At 40.7% G+C, this 22997-nt stretch overlaps 1 pseudogene; it reads right to left on the bottom strand.

The window, feature by feature from the left end:
• Window positions 1-567: 567 nt before the first annotated feature.
• On the bottom strand, window positions 568-12765 carry LOC139311737 (zinc finger protein 721-like; annotated as a pseudogene).
• Window positions 12766-22997: the final 10232 nt, after the last annotated feature.

Raw genomic sequence — 22997 nt, 5'->3', positions numbered from 1 at the left:
ATTCCAAACAAATTCTTTTCTGTCCAATAACACTTGGCCAATAAATAATTCTGTCGGTAGGATGGAGTGCGTGAGTGGCCACAGGAATTTCGTTATCGGGTATCTTAGTTTGCCTGCAGCCCACGCGGCATGTTAGGACCACCTGCCTTCCACCCCATGCCTCCGTCTGCTGCTGGTGCCAGTGTGCAAAGATGAGCCGCAGAGTGCGCTGACCAAGGGACAGGCAGGATGCAGCAGCTGCCAGATAACGTTGGTCCCGCTTGCTGCCTCTTGAGCATGCGCCAGGGGGTGCAAAGTGAACAGCTGGGCTGATTAGCCTGAAATTGTGTTCCCCCCTTCCCAAAAAAAGCCCTAGGGCTTATTTTGGAGCCCAAAAAACCCATAAGACCGGGTCTTATTTTGGGGGAAACATGGTATCCAAGAGTTAATTCCTAATTATATGAAGAAATTCTTATTTTTAATGGATCAAGAAACGTCTACTGCTTTAGAACCCCTTTTCCATACACTATGGGGTTTTTACAGATTCTTCTGGGCATGAAGCAAATTTTGAGAATCAACACAAACCAATTAGCATCGTCTTTTCCTGCTGTGCATCTTCTTATGTCGATTAAAGCCATCACAGGTTGTGAATTTCTTTTCACACTCCACACACTGATACGGCTTCTCCCCTGTGTGGATTCTTTTATGGAGCGTAAGCTTCCAGCTGTCTTTGAAACTCTTTCCACAGTCGACGCATTTAAATGGTTTCTCTCCTGTGTGGAGCCTCATGTGGGAGATAAGCTTGCCACTCTCATTATAACATTCTCCACACTCCAGGCATTTATAGGGTTTCTCCCCTGAGTGAATCCTTCTATGGCTCCTGAGTGAATTATTTTGATTAAAGCTTTTTCCACACTCATGACATGTGTATGGTTTCTCTCCAGTGTGGATCCTCTTGTGGATACCAAGGCAACCACTTCTTCTGAAACTCATGCCACACTCCATGCACTTAAAGGGTTTCTCCCCTGTGTGAATCTTTTTATGGATCGTCAGTTCTCCAGAAACACTGAAGCGTTTTTCACACTCCTGGCACTGATATGGTTTCTCCCCAGTGTGGGTTCTGCTATGTACAACATAGCCATTTTTTGTATTGAAGCTCTTTCCACATGTACGGCATTCATATGGTTTCTCCCCAGTGTGGAGTCTTTTGTGGCGAGTGAGGTACCTCGAACTAGTGAAGCATTTGCCACATTCGGTGCACTTATAAGGCTTTTCACCTGTGTGGGTCCTTTTATGGAGCGTAAGATTACCACTGAGTCGGAAACTCTTTCCACAGTCGATGCATTTAAATGGCTTCTCTCCTGTGTGGATTGTCATGTGGGAGGTAAGCTGGCTACTGTCTCTATAACATTTTCCACACTCCAGGCATTTATAGGGTTTCTCCCCTGAGTGAATCCTTCTATGGTACCTGAGTGAACTATTTTGACTAAAGCTATTTCCGCACTCGTGACATGTGTATGGTTTCTCCCCAGTGTGGATCCTCTTGTGATTACCAAGTTTACTACTTTTTCTGAAACTCATGCCACACTCCGTGCACTTAAAGGGTTTCTCCCCTGTGTGAATCCTTTTATGGATCGTCAGTGCTCCAGAATCACTGAAGCGTTTTCCACACTCCTGGCACTGATATGGTTTCTCCCCGGTGTGGGTTCTGCTATGTACAACATAGCCATTTTTTGTATTGAAGCTCTTTCCACATGTACGGCATTCCTATGGTTTCTCCCCAGTGTGGAGTCTTTTGTGGCGAGTGAGGTACCTCGAACTAGTGAAGCATTTGCCACATTCGGTGCACTTATAAGGCTTTTCACCTGTGTGGATCCTATTATGGTAAGTGAGGTGAGTTGCAGAGCGGAAGCTCTTCCCACATTCCAGGCATTTACATGATTTATTCCCAGTGGGACTTTTTTTCCGGGAATTCAGTTCCTTCCTCTGAATAAACCTCGTTCTACCCTCCCTGCGTTGATACAACTTCTCCTCCCTGTGGATGCTTTGATGGGAAGTAAGGGAGGTGCTGCTTCCGAAGGTCTTTCCACAGGTGATGCATTGATGGTGCTTGCTCTCTTCGTGGACCCTCTTATGTGAATTAAGATGATTTTTCTGCCTGAAGGTCCTTCCACAATCCAGACATTTGTGTGGATCCTCTGTTCTGTGAATCGTTTTATGCATTGAAAGGGAATGGCTTGTACTGAAGTTTTCTGCACACTCCGTACATTTGTACATTTCCCCTCCTTCTTGTATGCTTTCATGTAAAGGAGGAGGAAGGGTCCCTCTGGAGTGTTGCCTGCTTTCATCTTGTTTCTCTCCAGCAGGGCTTTCACAACACTCACATAATCCCAATTCATGTAGGAGTGTTTTCCCACACCTTGAACACACTTCTTTTTCATGGCAATCATCTGTGTCCAATAAGACATTGGGATCTGGACAAGGGAAACCAGAGCAATTCTCCAGCTCCCCCGTTAACTGGCTTTCCTCAGAACTTTGCTTTCCATACATCTTTTCTGCAACTTCCTTTTTGTCTTTTGGCAAAGGTGCTGCTGCTTCTTGGCCAGAATCCTCCATCTCCCATCCATCACCTGCTTGCAACAGAAAAAAAGAAAAGTTAAGGCAAACTTAGGTGCGAAAGGGATTAAGCACCATTGCTGTATTAGAACAGTATCAATATTCTTCCAAACTCCCATTTATTCAAAACATGATGTTATGCTTGTTATTAATGTGGAAACAGAGTTGTATTGTTTTTACAGAATTGTAGGAAGATCTGTTGGCCTGTGATGAAAATACATTGTATATGTTTCTAATCTCATGAGCTAGGCTGAAAAAGTGGGGAAGTATGGCCCTTTTATGGCTGTTGGACTTCAACTCCCAGAATACCTGACACACCTGGCTCAGGAATTCTGGGAGTGGAAATCCACCAATCATAGAAGGGCCCTAGTTCCCCACCCCTACAGCAACGTTTCTCAATGGTGGGGGCTGTAAGGTATGTGGACTTCAACACACATGGGAAATTCTGGGAGTTGAAGCATAAAGTTGCCCGAAGGAAAGGCAATATCTTTTTAAATGAACACAAGACTTTTTCAAGGCACAAAAGACTTTTAAAAAGCAGTTAAGTTGAACAATGAAAATGAATTCAGGGATGAAAGAAACGAGGGCAAAGAGATTAAAAGGCATCAGAAGGAGCCTTTACCCGGAGCAACTCCCCAAAACAAGGGCTCCTGGGAGGGATCGCCCCCTTTTCTCCCCGCCGCTTTCCCAGCCCTTGAACTCCAAGCCTCCCGGATCTGAAACGGCCCCAGAGAAAAGGAAAAGGACGGGAAACGACCAGGAATAATAGTAATAATAATCATCATCTCCCCCAAGGAGAAAGTGGGGACTGCAGGAGGATCTTAGCAGCGCCCCAAGAAGCTGCATTGAAGGGTCTCCTGTCCGAGCATTTCCCCAGGTGGGAAGAAGGAAGGAAGGAAGGGAGGAAGGAGCTTCTCACCTGGCGCTCCATAGGAAAGAGGCGGCTCTCTTCCTCGCCCGGACTCCGCTCCCCAAGAGAGGCGCCCAGGATCGCCGCCGGACTCGCACCTGGATCCCCCTCCCCGGAACGACCCCAGCCAAGTAGTTTCCTCCAGGATTGCCAGGTGGGAAAAATGAAGGGAAGGAAGGAGGAAGGAAGGAAGGAAGGGAGCTTCTTACCTGGCGCCCGAAGGGAAAGGCGGCTCTGTTCCTCGCTCCAAGAGATGCGCGCAGGAAAAGATCCACTTTCACCGCAGCCCCACCGGCTGAGCTTCCTTCCTTCCTTCCCGGCTGTGCACGTGGATCCCCCTCAGTGGTGGTATCCAAACTTTTTTACTGCTGGCTGTGTGGGCGTGGCTTGTTTTGTTGGTGTGGCTTAATGGTCATGTGACAGTGGGCGTGGCTTAGTGATCATGTAATTGGGCAGGTAGCTTGGTGGTCATGTGATTGGTGGGTGTAGCTGAGTGGTCATGGTTTGGCTTGGTGGTCATGCTCTCTAAAGGGCAGTCTTTGCTAGAAAATCCGCTGTCTTGAATCAGTGATTATTTATTTATTTATTTATTTATTTATTTTATTTTATTTTATTTTATTTTATTTTATTATATTTGTATACCGCCCTTCTCCCGAGGGACTCAGGGTGGTGAACAGCCATGGTAAAAACAACGTACAACAAAAATTAAAAGCTTATTAAAATAATTCAATCAATCGGCCAAATTTAAAACATCCAACTAAGATCACTTTAAAACCCCTATCAAAACCCAATTTAAAAAACCCCCACCTCTCCGCCATGGCTGCAACACTGGCGGCTTCGGGAGATGCTAGGCTGGCAGGGAAGGGGGGCGCCCCAGCAAAGTTCGTGGCTACGCGGCCCTTTTTCACACTTACGACACTTACAGCATCCCCATGATCACGTGATCAAAATTCAAACATCTGGGAACTGAATTGCATTTATGACTGTTGTAGTGTTTTTGCTTAACAACTGCATTGCTAATTTAACAACTGCAAGGATTCACTTAACAACTATGGCAAGGTCACAAAATGGAGCAAAATTGACTTCTTCTTTTTTTGCTTTAATTTATATCCCGCCCTTCTCCAGAGACTCAGGGCGGCTTACAATGCGTTAAGCAATAGCCTTCATACTTTTGTATATTTATACAAAGTCAGCTTATTGCCCCCACAATCTGGGTCCTCATTTTACCTACCTTTGAAAGGATGGAAGGCTGAGTCAACCTTGAGCCTGATGAGATTTGAACTTGCAGTAATAGCAAGCAGCAGATGTTAATAACAGTGCTTTAGTCCACTGTGCTACCAAGGCTCTATACTTAACAAACATCTCACTTAACAACAAAAATTTGGGCTCACTTGTGCTCATAAATTGAGGACTACCTCTACAAACTATTTCTCCTATAGTAAAACAGCTCCAAGCCTAAGAGAGCCTGCTTGAAGTTTGCAAAGAGAGGGTTCCTGGCGTATTCCCCATTTCCTCCTCAAGAATTGCTCTTGCCATCTGGTTGAAAAAGGGAAAAGATCCTTCTGGACTCAAAGGCACTTTTGGTTTTCCTTACCTTTCCTGCTCCAGCTGCGTTACCAGATGTGCCCATGCCTCAAACTGAACACATTGAAGACAAGATTGTAAACAAAAACTTTTATTCTGTAGAAAAAGTAACACAAGGAAATCTCCCTCAAAGCCTTGATACCCCACCCGAGTCCACTGGAGGGCTTTACGCAGCATTTGCCAGATAGTTTATGAGTCAGAGTCGGAAGGAATTTTCTCATCTCCCTTTATAATAATTCCTGGCTGTTATACACTAATATTTTAGCCTTCCTGCATACATGTACTCCAGAGCTCAGCCAAGCTATTTAAAGCTATCCTAACATTTACACAGGGAAACCTTCTTCCCCCTTTTGAGATTGTAACTTTTATTATGAATATTCAGGTGTGTCATTATGCTTGTAATCCTTTTCTTAAAGAGCGAGACTCATAGACTTCAGCTCCCAGAATTCCCCAGCCAGCATGGTAACATGTGTGCCAGAGGAATCATGGGAATTGAAGTTCACAAATCTTAAAAGTTGCCATGTTTGGAGACCCCTAGTCTAGGCCCTGATGGATTTTGATGTTAAGAAATTCCTTCCCTGTATTTTCCAATGTGAGTTTCAGTGAATTGGCAATTGTCAGTTCGACTGAAACAAAACTTTAACATTCATGACTCTGCCTTAATAACAAATAATTGCTGCTTTACAATTAGTCCTTGTTGCAATATTTTCAGGATCAGACTCAATAAGATTAGTAAGAGTTAAAGGTTTAAATATATTTCCTTTTATTTACAATAGGCATTCTATATTCACTGAATATTCACAGATAGAAGCAAGGAAAAGGGTGCAGGTAGCTCCTTATATATACAATGGGTGGAGCTATATGTGGGAGTGGTGAATTATGAATACATTAAGAAGTGAAGAATAAGTTAACCCCTGATACCCCGTTTATATACTATTTACACATTAGAGAATAAGGCATTTACATCTGACAAATCCCCCTCTAAATGCCGATTCGTTATGCAACACCAATTACACTCAGATTCAGGACAATATAAAACATACAACTTAGAAGTTAAATATTTGTGCTGCTTAGAAGGTAAAGGCTTTGTCAATATGTCAGCTAATTGTTCTGAAGTATCACAATGCACTGCCTTAATAAATCCATCCTGAGATAATTGTCTCACATGTTTAAATTTTATATCTATGTGTCTGGACCTTTGTCCAATGGCATCAGATCTAGATATTTCAATGGCTGCTTTATTGTCTTCATGCATAACAAAAGGCAAAGCAGGTTTTTTCCAAACATCTGAAATTAAATCATTAAACCATACAAGGTTATTTGCAGCTTTGGATAAACAAACATATTCCGCTTCTGTCGTTGAAGTGGCCACTAGTTCTTGTTTACCAGTGTACCAGTAAACTGGACAGTCATTTAAGAGAAATATATAACCAGATGTGCTTTTTCTACATGAGGTGTCTCCAGCCCAGTCCACATCTGCGTAACATGTAAGCTTTGGTTCTTTATTATCATTAGGTTCTAACATTAAGCAAAAGTCTAGTGTACTTTTCAGATATCTTAAAATTCTTTTAACAGCTTCCCAGTGATACATTGTTGGTTTACTGACATGTCTGGATAATAAATTGAGTGGTAAGGCGATATCTGGTCTAGTCCAATTAGATATATAAAGAAGTGAACCTATGATTGATCTATAAAATGTGTTATCCTTGAATTCGGGGGAAGATTCATCAGTATTTCTTAGAAAATCAGTTTGCATAGGAGTATCACAAGGTTTGGCATTGTTTAAATTGCATTTATTTAAAAGTTCTATGATCTTATCTCTCTGATTAAGTTTGAATCCCCTTCTAGTCTTATTAATTTGGACACCAAGATATTTGTTTACTTTGCCTAGAGATTTCAACGAGAAATGTTCATTTAGCTTAGTTACAAAAGTTTCTCTTCTCTCTTTATGTTTTCCTATGTATAAAATGTCATCCACATAAATCAATACAAATTCAATATAATCATCACCCTTTTTGACAAAGAAACAGTTATCAGCAGTGGTAGCGTTGAAGTCCATGGTTTTAAGTACTTTTACTAAACAATCATACCATTGTTTACCAGATTGTTTTAACCCGTATAAACTCTTGTTTAACAACCAAATCTCATTTTTGTTTGTGTATTGACTGTGAGGTGCTCTTACGTATATTTCCTTATCTAGTTTTGCGTGTAGATACGCAGTCTGTATGTCATATTGAAATACATCAAGATTGAGTGCTGATGCTACCACTAGAGCTGTTTTGACACTCTCTGTTCTTACTGTGGGGGAATACGTGTCAGTATAGTCCTCCGGATATTTCTGTGCATAACCTTGTGCAACTAGTCTAGCTTTGTATAGAGTATTGCCTCCCTCTAAGTTCTTAATTTTATATATCCACCTGGTACCAATAATTGTTTTATCTTTAGGTGCAATTGCAGGTGTAAATACATTTAATCCTTGTAAACTTTCCATCTCTTTCTTCATCGCTAATTCCCATTTTTCTTTTTCTTCACAAGGGAGTTTTAACACTTCCTCATATGTATTAGGTGTTGTTGGCTCACCATCCATATGCATTATATAATCCTTGTATTTATTTGGCATTTGATTTCTGGTGCTTCTAATGGTTTTTTCAGGTTTACTATCGTTATCATGCAAATATCTTGCTTCCTTTTTTGTTAGTGTGTCTGTCTTTATTTTGTGTTGGCTATTTGTCCAAGTTTTGGTTTTGTTTTTATATTTGTTGATATTTTGCTTTTCTATGGTCCCTTTCTCATGAGATTTTGTATCTTTGTATTTATTTGGAAATATTTCATTAAGATGTAATTTAGACCAGTTGGCTTGTTCATGGAACACAGCTGTTCTGGAGACTATAAATTTGTTATTATTATCAATGAATCTGTACCCTTTAGTGCCAGTCTCATATCCCATAAATCTGAGTCTTCTGGATACGTTTTCTCCCTTTCTTCTTAATTGCTTAGGTATGTGTACGTCTGCAGTGACTCCAAATATGTGCATGTGTGCTAATTTTGGTTTCCTATTATACATCACTTCATATGGTGTCTTATTTATTTAATCCATTCAGTGAACCAGATTTTCTGTCCTTTGAATTATCTCTGCCCCCTCTATTCTCTTTGTAATTTGGTGGGCTTCTATATCTATGTCTATCTATGGAAGACTGTCTATAATTGTATTTGTTTCTATATTCTGACCTATGTCTTTCCTTTGAAATTTTGGGGCAATCTCTTCTATTGTGTTCCCTGGATCCACAATTGTGACATTTAAATGTTTCATTATATTTTTCTTGGAAAGTTACTTTCCTATATGGTTTATGTTCTGTGTGATTATTAGAACGATTCCTTCTTGAATTGTCTTCTGCTATCAATTTATTGGATAGACTTTCTATGGATAAGTATCCTAGATTGATTGTGTCTAAATGTGACATAAAATTGTCCCATGATGGATCAAGTGAGTTGATAATAACACTTTTCATTGTTTTGTCTGAAATCACCTCCCCCCTCAAATGCAGCTCAGCTCTTATTTTGTTTAAAGATATTAAATGCTCACTTATGGAAACCCCTGGTTTTACCCTAGATGAAAAGAAATCTTTAGACATCCTTGTGGTGGTAGCTACACTGTCACTGTGAAACAAATTAAACATGCATTGAATAATTTCTGAAACAGTCAGATTTGGCTTAATGCTGTGATACATTGCAGGAGACACACTAGATATTATTAAGAAAAATGCTCTATGGTGTAAACAATCTATTTTTAGAGTCCAAGGTCTTTTTGGGGGACTAGTGATAAAAAACAGTAAGTTTTCCTTCATAAAGACAACCTGGAGCTGTTGATACCATTCTTGCAAATTAATGCCATCAACCCTTAGCTTTGGGAAGTCACTGGGTAAATTTCCGACATTATTGGGTCCATTACTTACAACCTGAGGTAGTCCGTGGTCTCGTAAATGTAGAAAATTGCAAAACGGCGTGGGGATGCTCGCAACGAGCCTGTATGGTCTTCTCGCCAGTTCATGTCTTCCCGGACCGTCTGCGTAGTTTTGCGCATGCGCGTTGTCCATTTCTTCTTTGGAGTCGTCGTGGAAGGTTCTCCCCATTGCGGCTCGCTCGTTCTGCTCCTCTTCAGACGAATCAGTCTCTGGTTCGATTTTGGGAGTCCTGACGACGGCGGCTGCTCTTCCTCTTCTTTTGAGGGCGTTGGTGCTTGCTTCGGTCTGTGGCGTAGGGCGGTATCGGCAGGGCTCTCTGGGTTCGGGCGTCGGCGCTCTCGTAGTCAGGATGGGAGCGGGCAGGTCTTGAGGCATTGGCTTGCTCGCTCGCTTCTTCGGTATCTTTTTAGTAATTTTTAGTTTTGGCCCAAATGCAGCAAAAAGCGTTTTCATTGCTGATTTTATTTGGTATTTTGTTGAATCATCTTCACTTTCTGATTCTGATTCTTCTGAGGTGTTTGAATCTTCTTTTTCATTTTCGTTGTCTGATAATGTTTTTCGCGCCAGAAATTTTGAATTGAGCTTTTTGATTGGCTCTGCTTCGTTCACCTTGGAGGCCTGTTGAAACCAAGATGGCTGCCATTCAAAATTTCGCGCGGGATCACCGTTTTTCTTCTTCGCAATGACTTTCTCTGCAGTCATATCACTCACTATTTTTGGGTCTTTAGATTTTTCATTAGTGATGTTTTTCTCTCTCGCTGCTCCGCTGTTCTTCAGCATATCTTGGAGGTTCGCGATGAGGCTTTCATCATTCTTCTGGCTCTTTAATAGTTTTAAAATCTCTGACCTGAGCTCGTTATTCTCTATTTCGATTTCCTCCTGGTCATCATCTTCATCTATTATTTCTTCGCCTTCAGTGGTGTATTCTTCGGATTCTCTCGAAATTGCGTTTGTGGATTCGTTGATTATTTCTTGTTCTGTTTCCATTTCTTTGCTGTAGGCCCTGGTGTTGGGCCTATCTTTCTTAGACATTTTTAAGTTTTTTATTGAGTCAATTAACCATCCTCTGCTACCAGCTTGTTGCAATATTTTCAGGATCAGACTCAATAAGATTAGTAAGAGTTAAAGGTTTAAATATATTTCCTTTTATTTACAATAGGCATTCTATATTCACTGAATATTCACAGATAGAAGCAAGGAAAAGGGTGCAGGTAGCTCCTTATATATACAATGGGTGGAGCTATATGTGGGAGTGGTGAATTATGAATACATTAAGAAGTGAAGAATAAGTTAACCCCTGATACCCCGTTCATATACTATTTACACATTAGAGAATAAGGCATTTACATCTGACAGTCCTCATCTTACAATCATTTTTTCAGTGACTGTTTGAAGTTACAACGGCACTGAAAAAAATGATTTATGAATTTTTGCAGCATCCCTGATCAAAATTCAGACACTTGGCAACAGGCCTGTATTTTTGATAGTTGGAGCGTCCCAGGGTCATGTGATCACCATTTGAGACCTTCTGACGGGCAAAGTCAACAGGGAAACCAGATTCACTTAAAACCATGATACTAACTGAGCAATTGTGGCAAAAATTATAAAATGGAACAAAACTCACTTAACCACTATCTTATTTAGCCATGGAAATATTGGGCTTAATTGTGGTCATAAGTTAAGGACTGCCTGTATTTTCTAAAGCTGGTTCCCTAAATTTACTGATCAAAAAGAGCCTATATCTGAGATGTATAAACTAAGCCCCAAGCTACTGTTATAAGTTAGGATTAATAAAAATCAACTATAATTAATATCATATCTGACTAGAAATCAGAAACTTCTTCGATATTCAAGCAAAAAAAAAAGTCCAGTTGCCTTTTCATAAAAGCAGCTTTGGGTCAACCACAGCCTGGATGACTAAGAATCTCCATAGACATCTGGATGTGTTAGTTTCCAAATCCCTACCTACCTTTGGTGTTCGCATTGACAAAAGTTTATCATTTGTTGCATGTTATGTACACTGAGAGCGTATGCACCAGAGACACATTCCTTGTATATCCAACCTCACTTGGCCAATGAGAAAATTCCATTCCATTCTCATTCCCATTCCCATTCTTATATTCTATTCCATTTCTATTCTTATTGTTTCTAATCTTATTCTACTCTACTCTAGCACAAAGATCTAATGTCCAAAAGTTAATTCCTACAAGGCAACACTTCTTTTTAATGGATCAAGACATTTCTGTTGCTCGGAAGCCCTTCCAAAACTCCATGGATTTCTATAGAATCTCCCACAAAACTTCTGTCTGCATGAAGCAAATTTTGAGAATCAACACAAACCAACACACATCATTTTTTCCTGCTGTGCATCTTTTTATGGTAATTAAAGTCACTACAGGTTCTGAATTTCTTTCCACATTCCACACACTGATACGGCTTCTCCCCTGTGTGGATTCTTTTATGGAGCGTAAGATTCCTGCCGTCTTTGAAACTCTTTCCACAGTCGATGCATTTGAATGGTTTCTCCCCTGTGTGGATCCTCATGTGGGAGGTAAGCTGGCCACTCTCTCTAAAACATTTTCCACACTCCAGGCATTTATAGGGTTTCTCCCCTGAGTGAATCCTTCTATGGCTCCTGAGTGAATTATTATGATTAAAGCTTTTTCCACACTCATGACATGTGTATGGTTTCTCTCCAGTGTGGGTCCTCTTGTGGATACCAAGGTAACCACTTCTTCTGAAACTCATGCCACACTCCATGCACTTAAAGGGTTTCTCCCCTGTGTGAATCCTTTTATGGATCGTCAGTTCTCCAGAATCACTGAAGCGTTTTCCACACTCCTGGCACTGATATGGTTTCTCTCCAGTGTGGGTTCTGCTATGTACAACATAGCCATTTTTTGTATTGAAGCTCTTTCCACACATGTGGCATTCATATGGTTTCTCCCCAGTGTGGAGCCTTTTATGGCAAGTGAGAGACCTCGAACTGGTGAAGCATTTTCCACAAACTGTGCATTTATACAGCTTCTCTCCGGTGTGGATCCTCTTATGTAAATTGAAATGACTTTTCTCAGTGAAGCTCTTCCCACATTCTAGGAATTTACATGATTTATTCCCAGTGAAGCTTTTTTCCCGGGAATTCGGTTCCTTGCTCTGAGTAAACCTCATTCTACCCTCCCTGCATTGATGCAACCTCTCCTCTCTGTGGATGCTTTGATGGGAAGTAAGGGAGACGCTGCTTCTGAAGCTGTTTCCCCTATTAATGCGTTGATGCTGCTTCCTCTCTTCATGGACTTTCTTAGGTGAATTAAAGTGACTTTTCTGCCTGAAGGTCCTTCCACAATCCAGATGTTTATGTGGATCCTCTGCTTTGTGAATCTTATTATGCATTGAAAGGGAATGGCTTGTACTGAAGCTTTCTGCACACTCCATACATTTGTACAGTTTCCCTTCTTCTATTCTCTGATGTAAAGCAAGACGAGGAATCCTTCTGGAGCGTTGCCTGCTTTCATCTTGTTTCTCTCCAGTAGTGCTTTGGCAACAGTCACATAATCCAGCTTCATCTTGGAGTGTTTTCCCACATCTTGAACAGACTTTTCTTTCATGGCAATCATCTATGTCCAATAAGATATTGGTATCTGGACAAGGTAAACTAGAGCAATTCTTCAGCTCAGCCATTAACTGGTTTTCCTCAGAACTTTGCTTTCCATACATCTTTTTTACAACTTCTTTTTTGTCTTTTGGTAAAAGTGCTGCTGCCTCTTGGCCAGAATCCTCCATCTCCCATCCGTCACCTGCTTGCAACAGAAAAAAAAAAGAAAAGTTAAGACAAACTTAGATGCAAAAGGGATCAAGCACCATTGCTGTATTTGAACAGGATCAAACTTCCTCCAAAATCCCATTGGTTCAAAACATGGTGTCAACTCTGAAGCCATTTTGGATCGTGTTCAGGGTTGCCAGAGAGGCTGGGTAGAGCTGTGGGAACGGAAGGGGGGAGTAGAGATAGCTGGGCATGTGTAGCCAAAATAGAATTCTAGATATAAAAAAGTTGTTGAGACTCTAGAAAGAATGCAGAGAAGTGCAACAAAGATGATTAGGGGGCTGGGGACTAAAACATATGAAGAAGGGCACATCTAGTTTAATGAAAAGAAGGACTAGAGGTGACATGATCTCAGGGGTTGCCACAGAGAGGAGGGAGTCAAACTTTCTTTTTTCCTTGAACATGTTTCGCTTCTCATCCAAGAAGCTTCTTCAGTTCTGGCTCTTTCCGACCAGATGACTGCAAGGAGTATAAATTCTTGTGATAAACCTGTGGACTCTTATCAGGCTCTTTAGTGTCATCATTATAAACCAAAAAAAACAACAAAATGAAAGCAACTTCTAAAAAAACAAGTGCAAGAGGCAGGATCAGAAACTGGCTAGGATGAGAAACTTCATGGAGACAGTGTGTGGCGGTTTTAGGCCATTATATCAGACTAAGTAGGAGTAGAAATGTAAAGAAGGACGTTCTTATCTACTGCATACATCGAACAAATTAGCCTTTTATCTGAGCTGCTCACGTCCACCACCCTTTCAAACCAGGGGGGGAAAATCAGTCAGGGAATTGCTCAGTAGGTATCCAAATGAAGTTAGAGAGGCTGACACAAACTTTATATAAATTAATGTGTGTGTGTGTGTATGTGTGTTAAAATGAAATTTTACTGTAGATATAAATTTACAGTAAAATTTCATCCAGTTGGTCTGGAAAGTGTTGGGCAGCTTCATCAGCACACATCGCTTTACCTGTTGTTCGTAAGTTATAGTAATTCAATCGTTTTTCGGAATCACGCAAACCAGCCATAGCTGGCTCCAAAGGTCTCACTGTACTCCTCACTCGCTCCTCGCTTTAGCATTTCAAAAATGTTGCGTGCCTTTGCCTGAATCAGATGAAGACTAATGGGACTTCTTTTTTGGATCTGTTTGTCAATCCAAAGCACAAGGAGCTGTTGTTTTTGAAATGAGGCCTGTCTTATTTCTCATGATTATGGCATCTATTCCTGGAGCTGATTTAATTGCCTCTGTTATCTTTTCTCAATCCTTAAGGATCGTGCATATGGTGGGAAAGGCCAGTCCTTCTTCTTCTCCTATGGTCTTTATCTTCTTCCCCTCCACATGAGCTCTAATTATTTTCCTTTTCAAGTCCAAATTGATACTTTTCCTTTGTTTCTTACCTCCATGTTGAGCTGGAGTAGAGCTTGGTCGCTTTCCTTGGGAAGACACTTCTAGCCTAAGAAAGAGTTGATGGAAAAGTACAGTATCTTGTCCTGGAGAGAGAGAGAGAGATTGGCTCAGAACTGTTTAGTAAGAGCAATGTTAGGGTGGAGGGAGGAAGAGCTGTAGTGCAGGAATGTGTTTTCCTTCTCTGTTGACCATTTCTTTCCCTTGACAAAAGTATAGCAAGGGTCGCTGCTAGCAGCCATATACCGTGTTTTCCCGAAAGTAAGACCCTGTCTTATATTTTTTTGAGCCCTAAAATAAGCACTTAGCCTTATTTTCGGGGAGGTCTTTTTATTTTGCGCCGCGTGGAGCAAGATGCTCCCCTTCTTGCCGTCTTCTCCTGATTTCCAGCTCTGTTTCCCTAACCCTAACCAGAGGAAATGGCAGGGACCAGCTGCGTATGCGTTTAAATGTTTTCGGGGAGGGCTTATTTTCAGGGAAACAGGGTAGTGCAGTGTTCGAAAGTCTTTTATTTACAGTATTGTATTAAACTTTGGCTTATATATTCCATCTTTGTTCTTAACCAGTTCTACTTGGTTATTTTTTCCCTTCATGCACAGCATGTACAAGATTGAATCTGATTCTTAACAAATGGGAGCAAGTGGATTGTGAAGGCCAGTACTCTCCATACTGTCCATTTGTGAAGAAAAGCCAGGCTTCTTAGAAAAGGATAAAAACAGGGGTGAAATCCAGCAGGTTCTAACAGGTTCTAGAGAACCGGTAGCGGAAATTTTGAGTAGTTTGGAGAACCGGCAAATACCACCTCTGGCTGGCCCAAAGTGGGGTAGGAATGGAGATTTTGCAATATCCATCCCTCAGGAGGGGAGGGAATGGAGAGTTTGCAGTATCCTTTCCCTGCCACGCCAACCAAGCCACGCCCACAAAACCGGTAGGGGAAAAATTTGGATTTCACCCTGGGATGAAAACCTCAGATAAATAGCTTGCAAATTTGGAAATCAGCAGTTTAGAGAAGAATACAGCAACATAAAACAAATAATCATGCTGGAGGGCTTCACATGCATTAATTTAAAAAAATATAATTTGCACTACAATATCTTAACACAATCCCTTACCTAAAGAGGCCATGTTCCTCTTGTTTTCCAGCATGACCTCCTGGTACAAGGCTTTTTGCTTAGAATCCAGCAGGGCCCACTCCTCCATGCAGAAAAACACAGCTACATCCTCAAATGATACCAAATTCTGACACAGGGAGGGGAAAAAAACACAACATATTCCATGAATATTCCTAAAAATGAACACTGCAATTATTTTATTTATTTATTATTTATTTTTTTGATTTATATGCCGCCCTTCTCCGGAGACTCAGAGCGGCTTACAATGCGTTAACCAATAGCCTTCATACTTTTGTATATTTATACAAAGTCAGTTTATTGCCCCCACAAACTGGGTCCTCAATTTACCCACCTTAGAAAGGAAGGAAGGCTGAGTCGACCTTGAGCCTGGGGAGAATTGAATTTGCAGTAATTGCAGGCAGCTGGATGTTAAATGCTGCTTTAGGAGGCATTAGCCTCCTACGCCACTCAGGCTCCTAATGAGTCTTCTTCTTAATGAAAAATCTCCACAGCTTCCAAGTAGGGCAAACAAGCATGTTAGGAGATTGAATTTAGTAGCTGGAACAGTAAAATGTACTTCAGGCCAGAACACAATTGAAATTGATTAGTTAGAGAGTGCTGACTCATGTGTGATGCAATCTACGCTCTGATTGGTTGCTGTAAGTATAAAGGGGGCGTTTTCCTTTTTTCCCTCCTTTTTTCCTTCTGTGTTTTAGATTTACCTCAGGATGTTCCTGACTATCTTATGTTCTTCCTTTTCTGGATGATGACAACGACTGCGGTAAATTGGTAGGTTAAATAGATTTATATTTATATAAAAGTTTACAAGTCTGGAATACTGAGTTCAGTTTTGGTCACCACAATGCAAAAAAAAGATGTTCAGATTTTGGGAAAAGTGCAGAGAAGAACAACTAACATAATTAAAGGCCTGGAGACTAAAACATATGAAAAACAATTGCAGGAACTGGATATAGCTAGTCTAGGGAAAAGAAGGACTAGAGGTATTTCAAGAAATAGAGTATTTCAATATTTGAGGGGCTGCCGCAAACAAGAGGAGCTCAACTTATTTTCCAAAGCACCAAAAGGCAGGAAAAGAAACAATGGATGGAGACAAATCAAGGAGAAAGGCAACCTGGAAGTAAGGAGAAACTTCTTGATAGTGAGAACAATTAACTAATGGAATGGGTTGCCTTCAGAAGTTCTGGACTGCTGGCCCCAAACTGATAAAGAAAATTGAGGAATATGGAGAGGTGGCAGAGATGAAAATAAACAAAGATAAAACTAAGGTATTAGTCAAAAATCTTACAAACAAAAAAAGGAATTGACAGAAAAAATTGGTTTACAGATAACAAAAAAGGTTAAATATCTTGGTATCCATCTAACAGCAAGGTGTGTGACAACCAAAGATGATAATTATATAAAATTGATACACCAAATTAAATTGGACCAGGAAAGGTGGAAGAATTTACAGTTATCTATGATAGGGAGAACAGCAGTTGTAAAAATGAACATATTACCAAAATTGCTCTTTTTATTTCAAAGAATACCAATAAAGTTAGAAAAGAAAATTTTTGATGAACTACAGTAAATAAAATGACTCTGAAGTATACTTGGCAAGGTAAAAAACCGGGAATAAAATTGAAAATGTTACAGGAATCTAGAATTAATGGGGGCTTTGGACTCCCAGATTGGGAACTATACCATCAGGCAGCAGCTCTTACATGGTTAAAAGAATGGGTAAACCTGAAACACAGAAGGCTATTATTATTAGAAGGACATGATCTGCAATTAGGTTTGCACGCCTTTCTTTGGTATGGTAGAAGCACGGTGCAGAAATATTTTCAGAGGCATTATGTTAGGAATGTGTTGCTTAACATGGGAAAAAATTAAATCACAACATTATAAGAAAATACCAATCTGGCTTTCACAATGGAGGCATTAATATAGCCAAACCTCATTAATCTGGAAAAAAATGTACTTTATAAAGATATTTTAAATGAGAGGGGTGAACTTAAATCTAGGCAATAACTACAGAACCAAGGGGTAGATCAAGATTGGTGGCCGTATTTCCAGATTCAGTTAAGATATGAGAAAGTTGACAACATTTTAATGGGGACGGATGAAAAACCTGATTTAAAAAAAATATAATTATTTACTGAACTATAAAATGGAGGAAGAAATTGCTTGGGCAAAAAAACCCGGCTATAATATAGAATTAGAGAAATGGCAAAAACTTTGGAACAGAAATTATTCATTGACTATGGCCTCGGCATACAAAGAAAACCTCTATAAGATGTTTTACAGGTGGCATTTAAGATTGGCGAAAATGTTCAGTAACCTATATGCCAAATGCTGGAAATGTAACCGTACCCCAGACACCTATTACCATATGTGGTGGACATGCGGTAAAGCAAGAAAATATTGGGAGAACATACATAACTGGCTGGAAATGATAACTGAACAAAATATTGTGTTTAAACCAGAAACATGTTTCACAGGTATACTATCAGAGGATTATGATAAAGTGACCACATATTTAGTCTTACATATACTGACAGCAGCAAGGATTACATATGCTAAATACTGGAAAAATATGAACATCTCACCAGACGAGATTGTAATTAGAAAAATTTGGGACTGTGCTGAAATGGACAGACTAATTTTAAAAATTAAAGATAAAGAAGATTCAGAATACTATCGGACATGGAATAAATTTTATGAATGAATATAGAGAAAAGAGGTAGAAATTAGAGAAAGTAAGATTATGAATGTTTATATTATTAATATTGAAAGTAAGGAGGTATATAACTATAAATATAGTAATTGATAAAAATGTAAATAAGCTAATGTAAGAAGAAACCTAGTTTAAACTTTTTGGTTATATTATTATTACTGCTATTATATTATTACTATTGTTATTAGTTTGTGTCCTAAGATTTACTACCAACTCTCTTTGGCTTTGATCTAGTGGTGGATTGCTCCCGATTCGATCCGGTTCTATAGAATCGGTAGTAAAACAGGCAGGAGGCTCCGCTCACCCACCACACCGTCGTCATGGGTGATCTGCGCATGCACAAAAGCTTCTGCACATGCGCACGCACGCTCCTGCTGCGAACCGGTAGTAAAGGTAAGTAGAACCCACCCCTGCTTTGATCTATTTATAAATGATACTCTGACAATGCACTGTTTTTCAAAAATGTTTATGAATGAAAATTTATTTTAAAAAAAGAAGAAATTGTGGGCTGAAGGTTTTTCAGGAGAGACTGGACACCTACTTGTATAAAATGGTATAGGGCTGTGGTGGTGTACCTATGGCACACGTGCTACAGAGAGCCGTCCCTGCAGGCACGCCAGCCGCCAACCCCACCCCAGCTCCACCGTAGATGTTTGTGTGCCTCCTGCCAGCCAGCTGATCTTTGGGTCTCTGCTGTGCATGCACGGGGAGGCGCATACGGAGGATGGGGTGCATGCACAGGGGGACGGTGTGCGTGTGCGGGGGATGCGCACATGCTTTGGGCACTCGGTGCCAAAAAGATGAACCATCACTGGTATAGGGTCTCCTGCTTGAAACAGGGTTTTACTAGATCTCCAAGGTGCCTTCCAATTGTGTTATTCTGTTATTGGGAGATTGGCACATCTGGGGAAGGAAGAGGAGAATCTTCCTACCTGCGTTGGAAACTCAACCGCTGCTAATCCTCCACTACAAAGAACTGAGGTTCCAGGAGATGAAGACGAGGCCATGAGAGTGTCTAGGAGTGAAAAAAACAAAACAGCAAAAGAATAATTTGCTATCAAACATCCTAATGATATTCTTGAGCATATAATGCAAAAAGCTGATTTTAGCCTATTTCTAGGCTAACTTGGGAAACACTTAATGTGAGTGCCTGGCAGCCATAATAACAATACAAAGAAGCTCAGCCTGGGTGAGAGGAAAACTGAAAGGTGTGGAAGGACCAGGGGATTGGATTCAGAGGAACCTCTCTGAGCCATGAATGTGTGCATTAAAGTATAAGGTGACCAGACGTCCCACTTTTGGCGGGACAGTCCCACTTTTGAACAATTTGTCCCGCGTCCTGCGGCGTTTTAAAAAAGTCCCAATTTTTGGAAAGAATGCACGGCGCAGTGGTGGGTTGCTCCCGGCTGCCTCTTGAGTCCCAGCTGATGGCTAGAGTGAAAAAAACTAAACTCTTGCTGCGGGGCTTCAAAGGGCCACCCTACAGCTGATCAGTGTTAAAAGAAAACAAATGAGTAGACCGATGCCTGCAAAAATAGAAAAAACAGCCCCTTAAAGCTTCAGCATAGGTTAATTAGCACAAATTGATTAGCTCGGCTTCCCCACTCTCAGCTGATTTGCTCTCAGCTGTTTTGCTCAGGGCTCTGTAGTTGCTAGCTGCAGAGTGCTGGAGATTCTTTTATTTTTTTTTATTTTTATTTTTATTTGATTTATATGCCGCCCTTCTCCGGAGACTCAGGGCGGCTTACAATGTGCTCAGCAATAGCCTTCATCCTTTTGTATATTTATACAAAGTCAGCTTATTGCCCCCACAACTGGGTCCTCAATTTACCTACCTTAGAAAGGATGGAAGGCTGAGTCAACCTTGAGCCTTGGCGAGATTCGAACCTTGCAGTAATTGCAGGCAGCTGGTCTTAATAACCAGCTTAATAACAGGGTGCCTTAAACCCCTGTACTACCAAGGCTCTTTTCCCCTAACTATGCTGAAAAAGCGAAACTGAAAGTAAAGAAGGGTCTTTGCTGCAACGTGGCAAAATGAGGCAGAGAAAGATTTCTTTTTCTTTTTCCTCACCAAAATAGGTAGGTGCAAAACTGCAAACAATGGGAAATTTAGGGCAAAAGAGGAGAGTTCAAGATTTTAAAACACAAAAGAAAAAAAGCTCTATTTAACTAGGGAATTGTAATAATTGAGATACTATTAATTGTATATTGTGTTGAAAGCAGGAATGGTTAAGTTGTGGTTTGGAGGAATATATGGGGGAAATTATTTGGTTTATTATTATTGGTAAATATAATTAATTGATTTGTAAGAAATTGGATTGCATGGAAATAATTGGAATATTCATGTTCATATTAATATACAAAAAAGATAGTTATATAACTAATTGATTTATATTAAAATGTTGAATTTATATTAAACAACTGTATTACATAATTACATAATTAACCAATGTGAGGATGGATATAAAAATAGATGACAATGGGAAGAGGTATAATATAGAATAGAAGGGAAAAATTGAATTTGATTAAGATTAGAGATGAGGATGAAGGGTAATATTGTTTTTTTTAAAAAATAGATGAGGAATAAATATGGCAAAAAGGAAATATAGAAATTGTAAATTTAATTGAAATGACTAAACACTGTTTAAATTTGTGAACCAGCCAAATATTCTGTTCAATACATTGTATGTTTGTATGTGTGTTTCTAATTATTGCTATTTATTCACATTTGTTCTCTTTTATTCTTTAAAGTTTAACAATTCATTCTTTATCTTAATATCTTTATATTTGTTTGGGGTTGGCTTTCTTCCCTTTCATCTTTTTTATTGTACAGCAATCTTTCTCCTCAAACCTACCACCTCTCTCTTTTCTTTCCTTCTTACTTTCTCTTCCCCCCACCCTCTTTTTCTCCTCCCTACTTCCTCTTTCTTTCTCCTTCTCCTCCTCTCTTCCTCCCTCTCTTACCCTCACTCCTACTCTAATTTCCATTCCTTCATCCCTCTCTATTGCTGTAATCCTTTAATGCATATGGACTACTCAGAGGGCTGAAAAAGTTATTTTTGACTGTTCCTCGCACTTTTGACCAGTCCTCAAACTTACGACTGTCGTCACATTTTATGTTTTTTGCCCTATTTTATCACCATGGTGAAGAGAAGCAGTTGTGAAATGAGTGACATGGTTGTTAAGAATGCTGCACGGGCATAAATGTGAGGATGGTCATAAGTGTGAGGACCAGTCAAAAGTGCGAGGACCTGTCAGAAATGACTTTTTTCTATACACATAGCCATGGCCACCCAGTCACATGACCAGCTAGCCACATCCACCCAGTCACATGACCTCCAAGCCACACCCACAAAATGGTGGGTGTCCCGCTTTACCAATGTTAAAATCTGGTCACCTTATTAAAGTACCAACTCTTATTCTATGTTTCTATAATGTTCACCTTCCCTTATCAGATAATCAACAAAGACTACAAAAGCTCTTTTTTTCACAGCTGGGAGTTGCCTTTTGGAATAGCCTACTCTAAAAGAGGAAAATTAGGGCCCTTTTATGACGGGTGGACTTCAACTCCCAGAATTCCTGACACAGCTGGCTGAGGAATTCTGGGAGTTGAAGTCCACCAGTCCTAAAGGGTCCTAGTTCCCTAACTCTAGCCTGCAGCAACGTTTCTCAATCTTGGGAGCTGTAAGATATGTGGACTTCAACACGCATGGGGAATTCTGGGAGCTGAAGCCCACATGTCATAAGGTTGCCAGGTTTGAGAAACAATGGCCCACAGGAAAAGGGTGATACCTTTTTAAACGCACCCAAGACTTCTTAAATGCACCCAAGACTTTAAAAACACACTTAAATTGGAGAATGGAAACGAATTGAGGGATGAAAGCAACGAGGGCAAAGAGATGAAAGGGCATCAGAAGGAGCCTTTCCCCGATGCTCCCTCCGGAGGCGGCTCCTCTGGAAACAAGGGCTCCTGGGAGGGATCGCCCCCTTTTCTCCCCGCCGCTTTCCCAGCCCTTGAACTCCAAGCCTCCCGGATCTGAAACGGCCCCGGAGAAAAGGAAAAGGACGGGAAACGACCAGGAAGGGCCAGGAAAAAAAAATAATCATCATCATCTCCCCAAGGAGAAAATGGGGATTGCAGGAGCTATTTTAGCAGCGCCCGAAGAAGCATGAGCATTTCCCAGGAAAGGAGGGAGGGAGCTTTTTACCTGGCGCTCAATCGGAAAGGGGCAGCTCCCTTCTTCGCCTGGACTCCGCTTCCCAATAGATGCGCGCAGGAAAGGATCCGCAATCGCCGCCGGCCACGTTTCTTTCCTTCCCGGCCATGCATCTGGATCCCACTCCCGGAACGACCCCAGCCAGGAGTTTGCAGATCCCAAACTGGCAGCTCTTATAGCTCCTCCCCTCCCCGTCCAGCTCCTCCCATTCGCATCCTGGACATAAATTGTTTCAACTCCTACCCTCAAAAGGACGCTATAGAGCACTGCACACCAAGACAACTAGATACAAGAACAGTTTTTTCCCAAACGCCATCACTCTGCTAAACAAATAATTCCCTCAACACTGTCAAACTATTCACATCAGGCTGCGTTACTATTGCTATTGCTCTTCTCATTGTTCCGGTTGCCCATCTCCTCCCACTTGTGACTGCATGATTGTAACTTTGCTGCTTGTAGCCTTGCGATTTATATTGATATTGATTGTTCCCTAGTATGATTTGATTGCTTATTGTACCGTATGACTGTCACTGGATGTTGTGCCTTGTGATTCTTGACGAGTGTATCTTTTTTACAAGATAACAGTGTATCTTGCCTTTTTATGTACACTGAGAGCATATGCACCAAAGACAAATTCCTTCTGTGGTTCCAATCACACTTGGCCAA

The sequence above is a fragment of the Pituophis catenifer genome, unplaced genomic scaffold (genome assembly GCF_029215685.1).
Source record: "Pituophis catenifer annectens isolate HBS135680 unplaced genomic scaffold, rPitCat1.0.hap2 SCAF_2, whole genome shotgun sequence".
Lineage (NCBI taxonomy): Eukaryota > Metazoa > Chordata > Lepidosauria > Squamata > Colubridae > Pituophis > Pituophis catenifer.
This window is presented reverse-complemented; position numbering and strand designations above follow the sequence as displayed.